Source organism: Nilaparvata lugens, chromosome 3 (assembly GCF_014356525.2).
Source record: "Nilaparvata lugens isolate BPH chromosome 3, ASM1435652v1, whole genome shotgun sequence".
NCBI lineage: Eukaryota > Metazoa > Arthropoda > Insecta > Hemiptera > Delphacidae > Nilaparvata > Nilaparvata lugens.
The window spans coordinates 7,701,033-7,716,624 of record NC_052506.1 but is presented as its reverse complement, the minus strand read 5'-3'; the positions used below and the strand labels follow the sequence as shown (position 1 = coordinate 7,716,624).

Genomic DNA, 15,592 nt, shown 5'->3' with positions numbered 1-15,592 from the left:
TCGGTCAATTAGGCACAACAGCAGTGATGCTATAGTGAGGTCCATGTTATTATGGCAGTTTTTGATTAGCAATGCCATTGCTATCCATGTCTATCTTTCAACAAAGTGGATAGCGCTATCTCTTTCTCGCTTTGCTCTGTTGCAAGCTCGTCTATTAACAATGTATAATTGATAATTAATTAATAAAATATTTCATCTAAATTATGAAAATTCATTATGAAATTATTGAAAAATAAACTTTTTACTGGTGATATTTTTCATAGTTTTTCTTTTTGTATATCATCAAGCTATCAAAATGAGAAAAGTTTCTCAGGAAAACATTTTTTTCCGATCATTACTTTTTGAGATATGAGCCCCTACAGTTCAAAAACCATGAGATTCAGTGGATAGATTCATGGTATTGATGATTGAATAAAACAAAAATTTCTTGAAACAACTATCAATTTTTGATGAAGATATTCAATTTACCAAAAATGACCAAAAACAACTTTTTTGAGTTATTTTTGGTCATTTTAGTAAATTGAATAACTTTCTCAAAAATTAATATTTTCAAAACATTTTCATTTTCTTAAATCAACAATCCCATGAAGAATTCATCCTCTGTATCTCATGGATTTATCTCTTACCGAATATGAAATGTTATGTCCCAAAAATTTGAGCTTTATGCGCTCATATCTCAAAAAGCAATGATCGGAAAAAAACGTTTTTCTGAGAATACTTTTTTATTTTGATAGCTTGATGATATACAAATCAAAAAACTTTGAAAAATATCACCAGTAGAAAGTTTATTTTCAGCCTTTGCACAGCCTTAATAAAATATAATTGATTATTTTAAACGAGAATAAACAGTTAATATTATTACATCAATAAACCTATATCAGCTATCGTCTTTAGAAGGCATTGACAAGACAGAGGATCGGCAACGTTGTTCTGGTATCTTTCTTCACACCATTATAACGTAGACCTCACTAAAATGACGATATTTCATTGAAAAATAAAGCAGTTTTGAAGGGAGAGATGAGCTGGAATTGCACTCAACAGTGAAAATATAATTCCCATAAGTTTGAATTTTTTATTTTGATAGCTTGATGATATACAAATCGGAAAACTTTGAAAAATATCACCAGTAGAAAGTTTATTTTCAGCCTTTGCACAGCCTTAATAAAATATAATAATTGATTATTTCAAACGAGAATGAACAGTTAATATTATTACATCAATAAACCTATATCAGCTATCGTCTATAGAAGGCATTGACAAGAAAGAGGATCGGCAACGTTGTTCTGCTATCTCTCTTCACTGCCATTATAACGTGGACCTCACTATAATAACGATATTTCATTGAAAAATAAAGCAGTTTTGAAGGGAGAGGATTTGCACTCAACAGTGAAAATATAATTCCCATAAGTTCTAATGATACCATTCATACTGACTCAGCCGAGCTGAGTGGAAATAGTCCAATCTATTATTCATGAAATCATCATAAATGGAAACGTTTCTATTATCATTCCACACCAAGGATCTATTCTCTTCATCACCAAGGTTTAAAATATTTCTAAAAAGTTACATTTGTAAATAAATAGATAAATAACTCATGAGAACCATATTTTCACTGTTAACTGTTACTATTATTGTCGAATCAAGCTATTTAGAGAAAGAGTAGTAGACCTAAGAGAAAATATGTTTGACCTGAAAATAAGAGTGGAAATAATTATGAAATTACAATTCGGCTTTTGTGGACGATGTAGAGTGTTTGAGAAGTACCGTAGTTAGATGAAGATGATTTGAAAATAAGCAGGAGCTATGAATACGTTTTATTTTGTAAAATGAAGCACTACTCTATTGCAGGGAATTTATAAAAACTACTGTAGCCTATGTAATGAGAATAACTAAGCATGAAAGTGAAAAAAAAAAAACAAATTACCAGTTAGCCTATTTGAAAATTTATTCTTGATCACTAAGTTTTGGATGGAAAAATGATATGTTCCTGTACCTTGTTCTCATGTAAAGGTGCGTACAGATATACGCGCCGCGAACATGAGCAATTCACTTTTAATCAGCTGACTATATCTGTATTTTTACAGAAACGGTAAGATACAGATATAAAAAGCTTGGCATCAGCTGATTAAAAGTGAATTGCTCATGTTTGCGGCGCGTATATCTGTACGCACCTTAAAGTATACAGAAACTGACTTAATTGGACATGAAAATAGTCTCAGGATATTTTATTGTGTTCATATAATAATAATAATAATTTGTTCGACCAATCAACATACATTGTACAAAATATTTCAGAAAAAAAACACTCTTATCTGGTGTAGCAAACACCTTCGCATGCACAATACATTGTATATCAAAGTCTAAATGAAACCCCCAAGGTAATCCTGTGTGGGGCCCTTCTTCATATTTTATAAATTCTTAAGTCAAACTTACGATACTTTAAACGCCAAATTCGAAAAACGTAGCACGCTATTACACCAAATCTTGGAGAAAATTTCAAAGTATCATACCGTATATCAGATAATATAATAAGGCTACTGAGATGTTGACAAAGAGAATGGTTCAAGTCTATTTCAATGTAGGCTGTGGTATTTTATTAATTTATTTATTTACATTTTTAAATACACAAGTTTTAGAGGATATGATAAGGCTGACAAGATGTTGGCAATAAAAGTGGTTTGAATTCAACTTAATGAGCTAATAATACTGGATTGAAAAATACCTCAATGAAAAAGCTATTCATCCCTCAGCGAAGAAGAGAATTGAAAAAAATTAAGTACATGATTTAGAAAAATGCGGCGATTTCAGTAACAAGGGATATAAACAGAGATACAAGAAGAATCAAGGATGAGTATGACTGTTGCCTTCACACTAACTTCCAGTAGAAACATTATTTTTCTTCAATAACACTGACACTCGCTAAATTTAATACATTATTGTAACACAGTGATAATTAATTGTCATTTAGAAGGTACCTAATACTGGATCACATAGTTTTCAAAACAACTGCAATGGAACACAATTGAAGACACTAACCTCAAATCCACTACTAGTCAGGTACTTTACAAAATCTACAATCACAGATCAACTAGATATCTACATTGATAACAACTTGGACGATAAGAAAATCCTTACAAAAACAGTGAATTCATTCTTCTAAGACTATTCTCAATATCGGTTGATACGATTACAATTTGATTTTTCAGGGTGTCGACCAACTCTCAAATAGCATGAACGATTTTCCTTCACAAAAGCAAAAACCGAGACTCTTTCAGGTTAAAATACCAAAATACATTAGGGTACCTACTCATTGAGTAGATTTAGGTTTATTTTAGCAAAACCTTAGGAAAATTTGGATTAGTGGGGTGTAGCCTACTGTATAACATATACGGTACCTTACATAACAGGAATACAAGATCTTTATTTGCCATAGAATAAAACAAGTTTATAATAGGCATAGTCAGTTCAACAATATTTTCATTTTAAAAATAAATATCGGGGACCGATCTTCGCTCTGGAGTACAGAAGCAGAAACAATTTATTACGAAAGAAGAAATTATCATAACATTCATACAGAAATGTTCTATTTAATCACAGTAAATTGAGATTAATTCCCAGAGGAATGCAAAAACTTCCCTCACAAAGGCCCAGTTGCACAAAAGCTGCTTAAATTTTAATCCTGATTAACTTCACGTGAACCAAATCAGAAAAGACCATTTCAAAAAGATAGATCTACTGGAATTAATCAGGATTGAAAAATTAATAACCCAGCTTTAAGTACCTGATTGAATGATTACAAAAGTTCAACAGCTGAGTCATAATTTTGACACATAGTCCCACAAACATGAACTCGCTCACTTACTTCTATCACCAACAGACGACGAAATAATTATTATCATCTGTTTTTCCAAGGATGAATAATAATTATCCTCTTAATGTCCTTCAGCGAGTTTTCCCAGGGATGAGACCTAGTGAAATCGAATCTTTATTGTATAAACCTACTATGTTCTAAATTTCGTGAGAATCGTTAGAGCGGATTTCGAGATCCGGTGAAATACAAACATATAAACATCTGAACATGTAAACAGAAGTTGCTCTTTCAATAGTATAGGATTGAGTCAATTTGTCACATTTATAAAATCATTAATTTAGATACTCATCTATTGAGTAAAACCCTCTAACCTTAAGCTATCCAGCAATAGTTCTTTTACAATAGGTATAGGCCTACAACAAAGCATTAAGCTTCAGCTATAAAAGCTTGAGCTTCAGCATATTTTGATAAAGAAAAACTGGATTATTTATTGTATTTTATCCTATGCTACGGCAAACCTGTTTGCTATAAGTTACCGTACATTATCGTATATATTAAATGACCATTGCCTTTTGATCGCTTATTGCAGTCATGCATTTAGGATTGCATTGGACTCAAATAAATCATGAATGCATGAGGATGTGAGAGCTTGAACCTTGCTGTAGAAATACCGCGGCAACTTGCAAAACTTGTCTTTTTCATTTTATTTTTGGTATTTCTACCACTTCTCAAGTATCAAAGTCTGGTAAAGAAAGCAACCAACCAGAATTCGCGTTTCAGAACTGGTTTCTAACACGTGTTCTTCAAATGCACAAATGCGAATGACCGATGCAAATATTTTATTTTATTTGAAGTTACAGTATGCGAAAAGACGAGAATATAATGCATAATATATCCGTTCCGTTATTCTTTTGTATTTTTAAATTTCACAACATTGGTTTTCTAAAGTGAAAAACTTGTTTGGTTTATAAATGTTTAAAATTTACAAAGAGAAAAACTTGTTTGGTTTTTATTTTATATACTCTTTCGTTGAATGGAGAAGATATTAATTCAATTCAATTCTTGATATGTAGGTGGCCCTATATTTATTTATTTATGAAAAACATGGAAGCATACAGGATTTCTCCCAAAAATTGCTTCCATAACAACACAATTACAATAGTTCATTATATATATGAACTTAAAGGCATTCACACATTTTCTATTAAACTAAAGCTGCGTTTACACCAAAGTTATTAACCAAATATTGATAACTTAATTCTTATAGATGCTATTAGTTTGAACATAACTTATCATACACATGATGAACATATGTGTTTGTCAAGTTCCGTTCAATTTAACAGAATCTATAAGGATTAAGTTATTAACATTTTGTTAATAACTTTGGTGTAAAAACGGCTTAATAAACTCAAGTAATAATGTTCCTGCAACAAGAAAAATAAATAATTATAATAAAATTGATGAAACTATGAAGCTAACAACAGATAAAAAATTGTAATCTTTTCAACGACTGGTTCCAAAGAACAATGAAATAACAATAAAATAATACTTTTACAATAAATATTAGGCTCTAATTAAATTGATAGCTCTATAAAGGTAACAGAAAAAATGTTGTAATCTTTTCAAAAAACAATGAAATATAAATGGGCTACTGATTATTCTAATCAGCTAATCTAAAAAACTGTTTTTTCTTTCTTTCATTTCCATTGTGAATTTAATTGATTTTGAAATTGAGTTTAAATAAGTTAGTAGGTCGGTCATATAGTGATTGTTTTTTTTATCATAGAGACAAATTATATCGTCTACATACCAATAATAATATTTTGTTTTAGTGTGTTAATATTATTCATTATTTTAGATCTTTCAAGTTCGTTCATGTCTTCATGATAACAAAAACAATGAATATAATGACCTACTAACTTATTCAAACTCAATTTCAGAATCAATTAAATTTACAATGGAAATGCAAGAGAGGAAAAATATTTTTTTAGATTTAACAATGATTAATGTAAATAATTTGCATGATTTCTGTATCTATAGAAAACCAACACAAATGAATCTAATGGGCTACTGAATTTAGGTTGATGCAGGTGTGAAAGGATGTTCTGTTATTTTAATGATAATTTAGTCATTAGTTTATCAATTGTGGATGATTCAAGAGAATTCCCTATAAGAAGATTTCAAAGTGGCTAGTTTGTTGTGGATCCTCTTTGTATTTATGGTAACAGGAAAGTCACCGTTTATTTATTGTCGTAAAGGAATAAACTGTCATTAGCCACTGGAGAAAAAAAAATTGGGTTGAAATTTGAATCATAAACCAGGAATGCTTATTTACCTACTAAGTTTCATACAATCTGATAGAAATAAAATATCCAAATAACTAGTAACTCTGTGAACAGTAGACCTCACGCAGTATTCTCATCCACAAGTACCAGATGTCAACTGTTTTAAATGATAACAAACTCAGTTCACGTTTGAATTTGTATTCCATATGATATAATTCATCCAGTTCCGTGATGATCTTTCTATCTGATGAAAGTTTATTTTTTAGAATCAAAAATATTATAATTTCTCCAGCATTATTTAGCTCATTTGTTTATTTTTATTCACCTATTAAATTAGTTTTTTCGAATGTGAGAATATTGATACTGATGGACACGCATAATAATACCATGACTGCAAAACAAAATATTGAAACCAAAGACCTTAAAGCTGCGTTTAGACCAAATTTATTAAAAAAATGTTAATAACTCAATCCTTTTAGATTATATTAGATTGAAGATAACTTATCATACACATGATGAACATATGTGTTTATCAACTTCCGTTCAATCTAATAGAATCTATAAGGATTAAGTTATAACCATTTTGTTAATAGCTTTGGTGTAAACCCAGCTTAAAGATGCATACCTCTTTAATGTCTTTGATTGAAACTATAGACCTTATACAAATACAGTAGACTGGCTTCAATAGACTGGCTTCTCCATACATCTGTGTAATCACTTGTCAGCTGATTTATGATGAATAATTCTATAGTCTGATTTTTACTCTAATATTGGCGTATGAAGGAGGCTCCTTTTTCATTTTATATTATCCTTGAATTGCAAAATTCCCAAAAACCTTGTATATACGTCGACGCGCAATTAAAAAAGGAACATACGTGTCAAATTTCATGAAAATCTATTACCGCGTTTTCGGCGTAAATGCGCAACATATAAATATATATAAACATTTAAATATTTAATCATTTAAACATTAAGAGAAATGCCAAAACCGTCGACTTGAATCTTAGACCTCACTTCGTTCGGTCAATAAATTTGATTGTTACTAGCCTAATTATTAATTCTGTGTGACATGAAGCTCACTTAAATTTCAAAATCCAAATTTCAAATTTGTATCTTGAAATTCATTTATAATAGTCAACTTTATATAGTTACAAAAAGATGGTGAAAAGACGGTGATTCCGTTTATCATTTAGAATAGTTTTAGAATTGTTTGCAATAACATTACAAACATTTAGATCACGATCTCTGCAGTTCTATGATAAGAAACAGTGGTTCAAAATGAATCTAAGGCAACTGAGCCTGTTGAGGATGAAATTATCTACAATTTAGAATCAATCAGGAGCTTCTGTGATGCATCAGTTGAACGACTTTACATGCAGTAATAAATTTGAATTAAAAATTAATATTACATGAGAGCAGTAAACCATTAGTTCCAATCATACCGTAATAGAGAGCAAGGGAACTTTTGAATTTTGGAAAGAATCCTATTATATTAAGCAAGCAATTTCTGTATATCTGCATAAATATTTTCATATCTGGTTATTTATGTTCAACGGCTCTAACGATTTTCACGAAATTTTGAACATAGTAGGTTTATGATATAAACATTCGATTGCACTAGGTCTCAACCTTGGGAAAACTCGCTGAACGACATTAAAAGGATAATTCATCCTTGGCTGAAACAGCTGTGGATAGTAAAAAAGTGAGTGAGCGAGCGAGTATGTGAAAAATCAAAATATCGCATCGCCGAAATTCATAAGATAACATATAGCCAGCTGTGAAATAAAAACACGATGATTTTAGAGAATTGTGATCTGTTTATCAATAAATAAAAATAACGAGCGAAGCTCGGTGCCCCAATATTATATTATTAGAATCGAAAAATTGAACTAATAATATAATAATAATATAATAAATAATAATATAATAAATAATAATATAATAATATATAATATAATAATATATAATATATAATATAATAATATAATAATATAATAATATAATAATATAATAATATAATATAATAGAAAGATCCAAAAACGTTTTTCCTTGAGATGAAAATATCCCGCAAAAGCTATAAGGTTTTTGAGATTGTTATTGAAATCGATTCTAAATTTGTTAATTGGACATCAGACACAAATAAGAAGCCACAATAATCTAACTGGTAGTTTTTACAGGCAATTGAGAAATGTTGAAATATTTCTTCTAGATATAAATTCATTGAACCTGAAAGACACATGTTGAAAATCTTTGAATCTATAATTATAATAAACAATAATATACTATAACATAACATCTATAATACTACAACTACTTGCAAATCTAATTCAATGAGCATGATATTACATGAAATGATACATGAAACTACCTTTTTGTTCATATACGAAGCTAAAAATATTAACTCAATTCTTCATAGTAAAACAACTTATATCCTAGAAGAATCAATTCCGATTCTTCGGAAAGACCAATTTAAATCCTATATAATTTAAGCTCTCAACTCGGCACGTTTCACTAATTAATATCAGCTATTCTAATAGCCGTGAGAACTTTTACATCAATTTATTGGAGAGTTTTCCTATATATCCTTGGAAAACAATACACTTTGAACTGTTAGCATAAGATGAAGCATTGCGTATTGAAGCCACTTCAGTTTATAGGGAGCCAATCTTATATTTAGCCATTATTTTTATATTTATTAGAAGCCACTATTTTTAGAGAGCCATTGAAGCCACTTTTATAGTGGAAACAGTCTGCTTTAAAAGTGTATTATCTATTTTGATCATTATATATAGGCAACTTTTTTATTGGTTTTCTTTCACGCTATAAACTTTCAAGTTGATAACCGCTTGTTTCAAGTTAAATAGCATTAGAAAGTAATAACATAGAGAAACAATAGCATAAGTAGATATCCCATGGTATAGGGCGTTTATGTCGCAACATTTGCTGTTATCTCAAGCCGATAGTTCATGTAATTCTTTCACGTGAAGCTGTTTGACACTGGTAGTCTCTCATATTGTGCCGTTCATACACTCTCGCCCCAACAAAACAGTAAAATTCGACAGTAATCAACAGTAATCGGCTTGAGATAACAGTAAAAGTTGCGACATAAACGCCCTATACCATGGGATATCTACTTACGCTATTGTTGCTCTATGGTAATAACTATTGAAGATAGGAAAAATTGGAAATATACAGAGTATTAATATGTATTTATGTAGGCTATGTATACGTATATGTATAGGCATTAGAGATTTATGAGCTTTATACTGTATGTGTTGAGTATCTGCCATACGATAAATGCATAATAATATCAGTGGAAAGAGTTCTATTAAAAATCTGGTGTGGCGCACTCACACAACTTTCCTTGCCGTTATGAAAATTGATCAACTGAGGCTAGTGTTCCCGCGCAACTCAAGTCTACTATTTAAAGATCTAAGCCAGCTGGTGACAGGACAATAACGCTGCAGACACACGAAGTCTGCTATCTCTTCATAGTGAATGATTTAATAGAATCAACAGTTGCCAACAGTTTGCAATTCAATAATCTTATTTTCTCGAACATCGAGCTTATTTTCAATTTTAGGTGAAAATGTTACTGAACATTAATTGTAGAGATTTTCATGCTCAATCTTTTTCACTTAAAATTTTTTGTTTAAACTGTATTTGAAGCCTGATAATTGGGAATCTAAAATCAAACTTTGCATAGATGAGGCGCAGCTCTTGAAATTTTTACAGATATGGGACTTGTGGTAGTTGATAGAGCTCATCAATGACTATTTTAGGTTTGAATTTGATCAAAATCGTTAAAGCCGTTTTCGAGAAAATCGCGAAAACCCCTGTTTTTGACAACATTATCGCCATTTTAGCCGCCATCTTGAATTGCATTTGATCGAAATTGTTCGTGTCGGATCCTTATAGTGTAAGGACCTTAAGTTCCAAATTTCAAGTTGTTCCGTTAATTGGGAGATGAGATATCGTGTACACAGACGCACATACACTCATACACACACACACACACACACACACACACACACACACACACACACACACACACACACACACACACACATACAGACCAATACCCAAAAACCACTTTTTTGGACTCAGGGGACCTTGAAACGTATAGAAATTTAGAAATTGGGGTACCTTAATTTTTTTCGGAAAGCAATACTTTCCTTACCTATGGTAATAGGGCAAGGAAAGTAAAAATTAGAATGAAGATGTATCTGGCAGGTGATCTTATAAAAAATGTCTTTGATCATCGACCTTCAACTTTGAGCTTGGACCGAGAGATTTGCACTTGTTCAGCCTTTGTTTTTTATCAAGGTAAGTGACCTGCAAGAATCCATTCTGCAGAAGAAAAAGGACGGAGACAGTACAGGTTCTCTTCGTTGAAGAGAAAAGGTTGCAAAGAGTACCATACCGGTATAGTGACAGCATTAGCGGTGCTGATCACACAATCACTGCATCATTATGTTCCTTCGTGTTCACAGAATGGAATTACTCTTTCAACTGTCAAAATACAGTTGTAAAAAAATTGAATATCAATTCACCCCCTCTCTCCACTGTGACACAATTTCATTTAAAATGTCAAAGTTATCAGTTTTGCTAGAGGCGCTATTTTGTAACAGTTGTTCAAGGAGACATCGTTTAAGAAATCGGTCAGTATTTGCCGAAATTTGCATAGAAATTTTGCGAGATTTGATAAGAAACTAGTATGAAGTCGAGAATGTATTCTGTTTTCCAAAACTGTCTAAAAAAAAATACATTTGAATAAACGAGAAGGATAAATAGAACAAGCTCAATTATTCAAAAGAGTGATAAGAAATTGAAAACTCATGTTCATTTTCGGATGTTAATTGAAGGCTAATTAGGCTACAAGTCCTGTAGAAGAACTATAAATAATTGAATTACTTAAAGTTTTCAATACTTGATCTTTAGACTATAGCATTAGGCCAATGCGAAATAGAACAATCCATGTTCACTGCTTTTCTCACTGTTCACTGCGTGAATAGATGCTTCAAGATTTTGTAAGACAATCTTTGCACTTTGATTCCAATTCAATTTGAATTGATTAAAATGTTCAAACTTTTTTCGAAAACTCTTTCTATCGACCGACATTCTCTTCAATCACGTGTTCATATCGTCACCGAAGATTTCTTATCGCGATTTATTTCCAAAACTAGATTATAGAAGATCAACCAGAAGATAGTTGATTGAGAAAACATGGCCATAAAGTGAAAAAATTCAAGTTATCCAACATTTTCACCATAAAATTGGGAGTAAACTGACAAGCGAAAAGATGCAATGGAATACAAAGGACAGAACGGGACCAGAAAGAGTTTTTCCCAATTGGAGGTAAAAAATCAATGTAATAAATTGGTAGTGGTAGTGGAAGTTTTCCACCCATTTTAACTGAAAAATAAAGAGCAACCTGACGTGCGAAAAGATGAAATGAAATACAAAAAACGCAGTATGGCCTGGACTAGCTTTACCAATTTCATGATGAGAAAAAAATGAGTTTAAAGTGGGAAAATATAAGATCTGCAACATTTTCACTATAGAGTAAAGAGTAAACTGACATGCGAAAAGATGAAATGGAGTAACATATAACACTACACGACCTGGACTGGTTTCACCGAATTCATGATGATAAATTAAGTGGAGAAATAGAAGTTTTTCAAAATTTACACTTGAAACTAAAGAGTAAACTGACATGAGAAAAGATAGAATGGAGTAGGCCTACATAGAACACAACATGGCCTGAAAGAGGTTCAACAATTTCATGATGAGAGAACAATGAATTTAAAGTGGGAAAATAGAAGTTCTCCAACATTTACTAAAATGTTTAAAGTAAACTGACATGCGAAAAGATGAAATAGAGTATATGGAACACGGCACAGCCTGGAAATCGAGCTTTACCATCAACTATATAAAGATGACTAGTTTTACGAAGTTCATGATAAGAAATCAATAAAATAAAAGTTTTTCAATATTTTTGATAGAAAATGAAGAGCAACTTGAAACTGACCTGCGAATGGAGGCCGTCGGATGCATCCACGGATAGAGCAGCAGGTTTTGCCAAGACGTTTTGAGTTGAGCACTGAGATGTGTTGAGCAGCCTCCAGCCTCCACTGTCTCCGACTTGGGCACACGACAACTACTGACTGCCTGATGGTTGCTGATTGCTGGCCGCTGAGAGTGCTAACTGCTGTCGTCACCACATGTGTCTCTGTGTGCGGAGGATCTGCTCCTGTGGGAGGAGAAGGAGGAGGAGGAAGGAGGAGGAGGAGGAGGAGGAGGAGCAGGAGATGGTGGAGGAGGAGGAGGAAGAGGAAGAGAATGAGTGGGGAGATGGAAAAAGAGACGAAGAAGGATTAGAAGAAGAAAAGAATAATTAAAGATTGATAGAGAGGGAAAGAGAGGAGGAGGAGGTGGAGATGGAGGAGCGAGGATAAAGAAGAAGAGGTGAAGAAGTATAGAAGAAGGTTAAGAATAATTGAAAATTGCTAGAGAGGGAGTGAGAGAGGATGAGGAGGAGGAGGTGTAGATGGAGGAGTGAGGATAAAGAAGAAGATGTGAAGAAGAATAAGGAGAAGACGTCGAGGAGAAAAAGATGAACAATGAGAAAAAATGGAGGAAGAGTATGAGAAGGTGGTGGATGTAGATGTGGTAGTGTTGGTGGAAGAGAAGAATGAGGAGGAGGTGGGAGAAAGACAAAAAAAGAAAGAGAGAAAGGAGAAGAATAAGATTAATATTGAAGGGGTTGATGAAAGACGGATGAAGGGTGAGGAGGAGGGAAAGGGGAAAGAGATGAGGAGGAAAAAGAGTGGTGAAGAACGGATAGAATAAGAGGAGATGGAAAAAGTAGGAGTAAACGTGTAAGAAGAAATAGAGGAAAAGAGAACAAATAGGCGGGAAAGAATGAGAGGAAGGAGGAAAAGGATTTGGACTGGTGGAGAACCAGATAAAGGAGATGAAAGTGGAAGAAGAAGAGGAGAAAGAAGGAGGTGACTAGAAATATATTATGAAGAAACAGAGGAGTAGAAAAGGAAAAGCAGAAGAAAGTGAAGAAGAAAAAAGAGTGAGATGGTGAGTAAAGAAAAGAAGAGAAAGAAGAAGAAGATGAGGTGAAGAACAATATACGAAGAAGACGAGAAGTAGAAAAGAGAAAACAAAAGGAGGTCGAGGAGAGAAAGAACAAAATGAAGTAAAGAACAAAAGGAAAAATAAGAAAGAAGCGGAGACGAGGAGCAAGAGAAGAAGCTGGTGAATAAAAGTAAGAAGAGGAGACAAAGAAAATAAAGGATAAGAGTTCGAGGAGAGAAATACGATCAAAAAGAAGTTGAGGAGAAGATGAAGAAGAATACGAAGAATTGGTGAGATGTAGAAGTAGTAGGAAGATGGTATTGTAGAGGAGTGGGAGAAGCAAAAGAAGAAGGGGATGTCGGAACTACCACACTATAGAAAATCTTGCGTCGATCGCAAACTATGTATACAAAAACTCCTCTATTAATTGAGATGCCACTCTAATTGATGTTTTCTCTCTTTGTTTCTAGTTCCACCAAAACTATAATATTATCATCATTATCATCATCATCATCGTCATCATCATCATCATCAACTTAATCGTCAGTCTTTCTTGTTATTTGTGATAAAACTATAAACTATTGCGCCAAAACTAGAACTATCGTCACTCAATCGGCTGTCTTTCTTGTTGAAACTATAACCATAGTTGCGATGAACTATAACTATTATCATAGAGGCGGTATCCAGTGGGCCTGAAGTCGTAAATCATCGGTAAATTAGTGGACCGCCATCACAAACATATCTACAGAATTGCTTCCGCAAATACACCCTCAACAATTATCGAATTGAGCCGATTCTAAATTGACGGAATCCCTTGGAAAGCCTCCGATCCTAAATAAAAACTACAAACTCTGACTATAAAAGCGCCGCCATTGTTGATGTTAGGAGGTGGGGCACTATTGTTTTTATCATTCAGCAATGTTTAGCATTTTTTAAATTCGTACCAATTACTCGAATTTGAAAGTCAATGAAATGTGGCTACTGTTTTTATTGTTGGGAGACTGGCGTAGAAAGACTACAAAGTTTGGTATTAACTCTAATTCAACAATAAATTACTGATGGTCAAGGGAATGGAATTAATTTGAGTGGAGTACGGCATATTTTAAAAGAGAATTTATAACTTTTGAGTTTTTTTAGGCGAATTTGGCATATTCAACAACAAATAAATTTTGGTAGACATGGGAATGGAATTGATTGACTGGCGGCTTCAAAAGAGAGTAGGCTATTATAACTATTGAGGATTTTTGGAAAATTATGTAATTGATAAAGAGTGTGATGTCTAATCTTATTGACTGGAGCGAAGCTGAGGTCTTAGTTTCGACTCGATCGGCTTTTGTTTGTTTGTTTGTACCGCAGTTACCGACGCAGTTATTGTCCGATTTGGATGAAATTTGGTATACAAGTTCTTTGAAGCAAGGAGCAGAAACGTATGTGTAACGATTTTTGATAAGACCTTCGTTTTTTTTTGTAATTTGAAAAACCACAGACCAACCTCCTTCCAGAAAGTTACTTTTTCGTATCTAGCACCGTTGTTTTGCAAGATACAGCAATTTTTATTCTTTTCAAAATGGAAGATCATTGTATTTACAATTTGATAAGAGTAAATCTTGTTCAAAATAAATAAAATCTTGTTCAAAATAAATATAAGTAAAAAAATTTGCTATCATTTTTATAATAGAACTTGTGCCGCTCTAATTGTGCTGTATTTATCAATTTTAATAGAAAAACAACAAACAACGTTTTGTAGAAAACGTATCACTTGACTGCACAATTTTTCACTTTTTCAAAACGAAATTTCCCTGTTTCATAGACAAATAGTTTCTGGAAAACTATTAGCTTTTGTTTTTCCTTTTAGTGTGAGATCGGAAACCGAGTTGTGAGCATTTGACATTCTGCATAGCATAACAAGCCATAACGTAAAAACCACTTTTCATTAAAACCATAATTAGCAACCTCCTGTCATTGACACCAACAAACCCATCTTATTTAGAATCATTTTCTGTCTCACTATCGCCTACTGCATATTCCATTTTTCCGTCAGTTGACCAATATCTTATAATTAATTATTAAAGAAGTTGTAATATAGGTTAATATTGTAAATATGGGGACGATGTGAAGATACTTCCTCGAAAGAAATTTATAAGTCCGATGTCCCTGGAAAGATTGTCACTAGCATTTTCAATGGAGAAATAATAGATGACATTGCTAAATCTTCACAATATACTTTACTTCCATAATGGCCCTTCCCATTAATTTGAAAGTTGTATTCATGTGCGAAGTCTACTGTTCGCAGAACTACTAGTATATTACGATACATCTATACTATAATAAAGGAAAGAACTGGCTTATACACGTACGGGATAGGAAAACTATGTTTGACGCATGTCTGAACTACTGGACTGATTAA

General features: G+C 32.7%; 1 protein-coding gene across 2 annotated transcripts in view; it reads right to left on the bottom strand.

Moving 5' to 3' along the window:
• LOC111058888 (sodium-coupled monocarboxylate transporter 1) overlaps positions 1 to 12,327 on the bottom strand; it is a 56,930-nt gene extending 44,603 nt beyond the window's left edge. Inside the window, exon 1 of one of the 2 annotated variants that reach the window (XM_039425311.1) lies at positions 12,128 to 12,327. The gene's annotated coding sequence lies outside the window, so the exon portion shown is untranslated. Of the gene's footprint in view, positions 1 to 2,722; positions 3,029 to 12,127 lie in introns of those variants that run through there. The other variant, XM_039425312.1, reaches the window with a different exon arrangement.
• Positions 12,328 to 15,592: the final 3,265 nt, after the last annotated feature.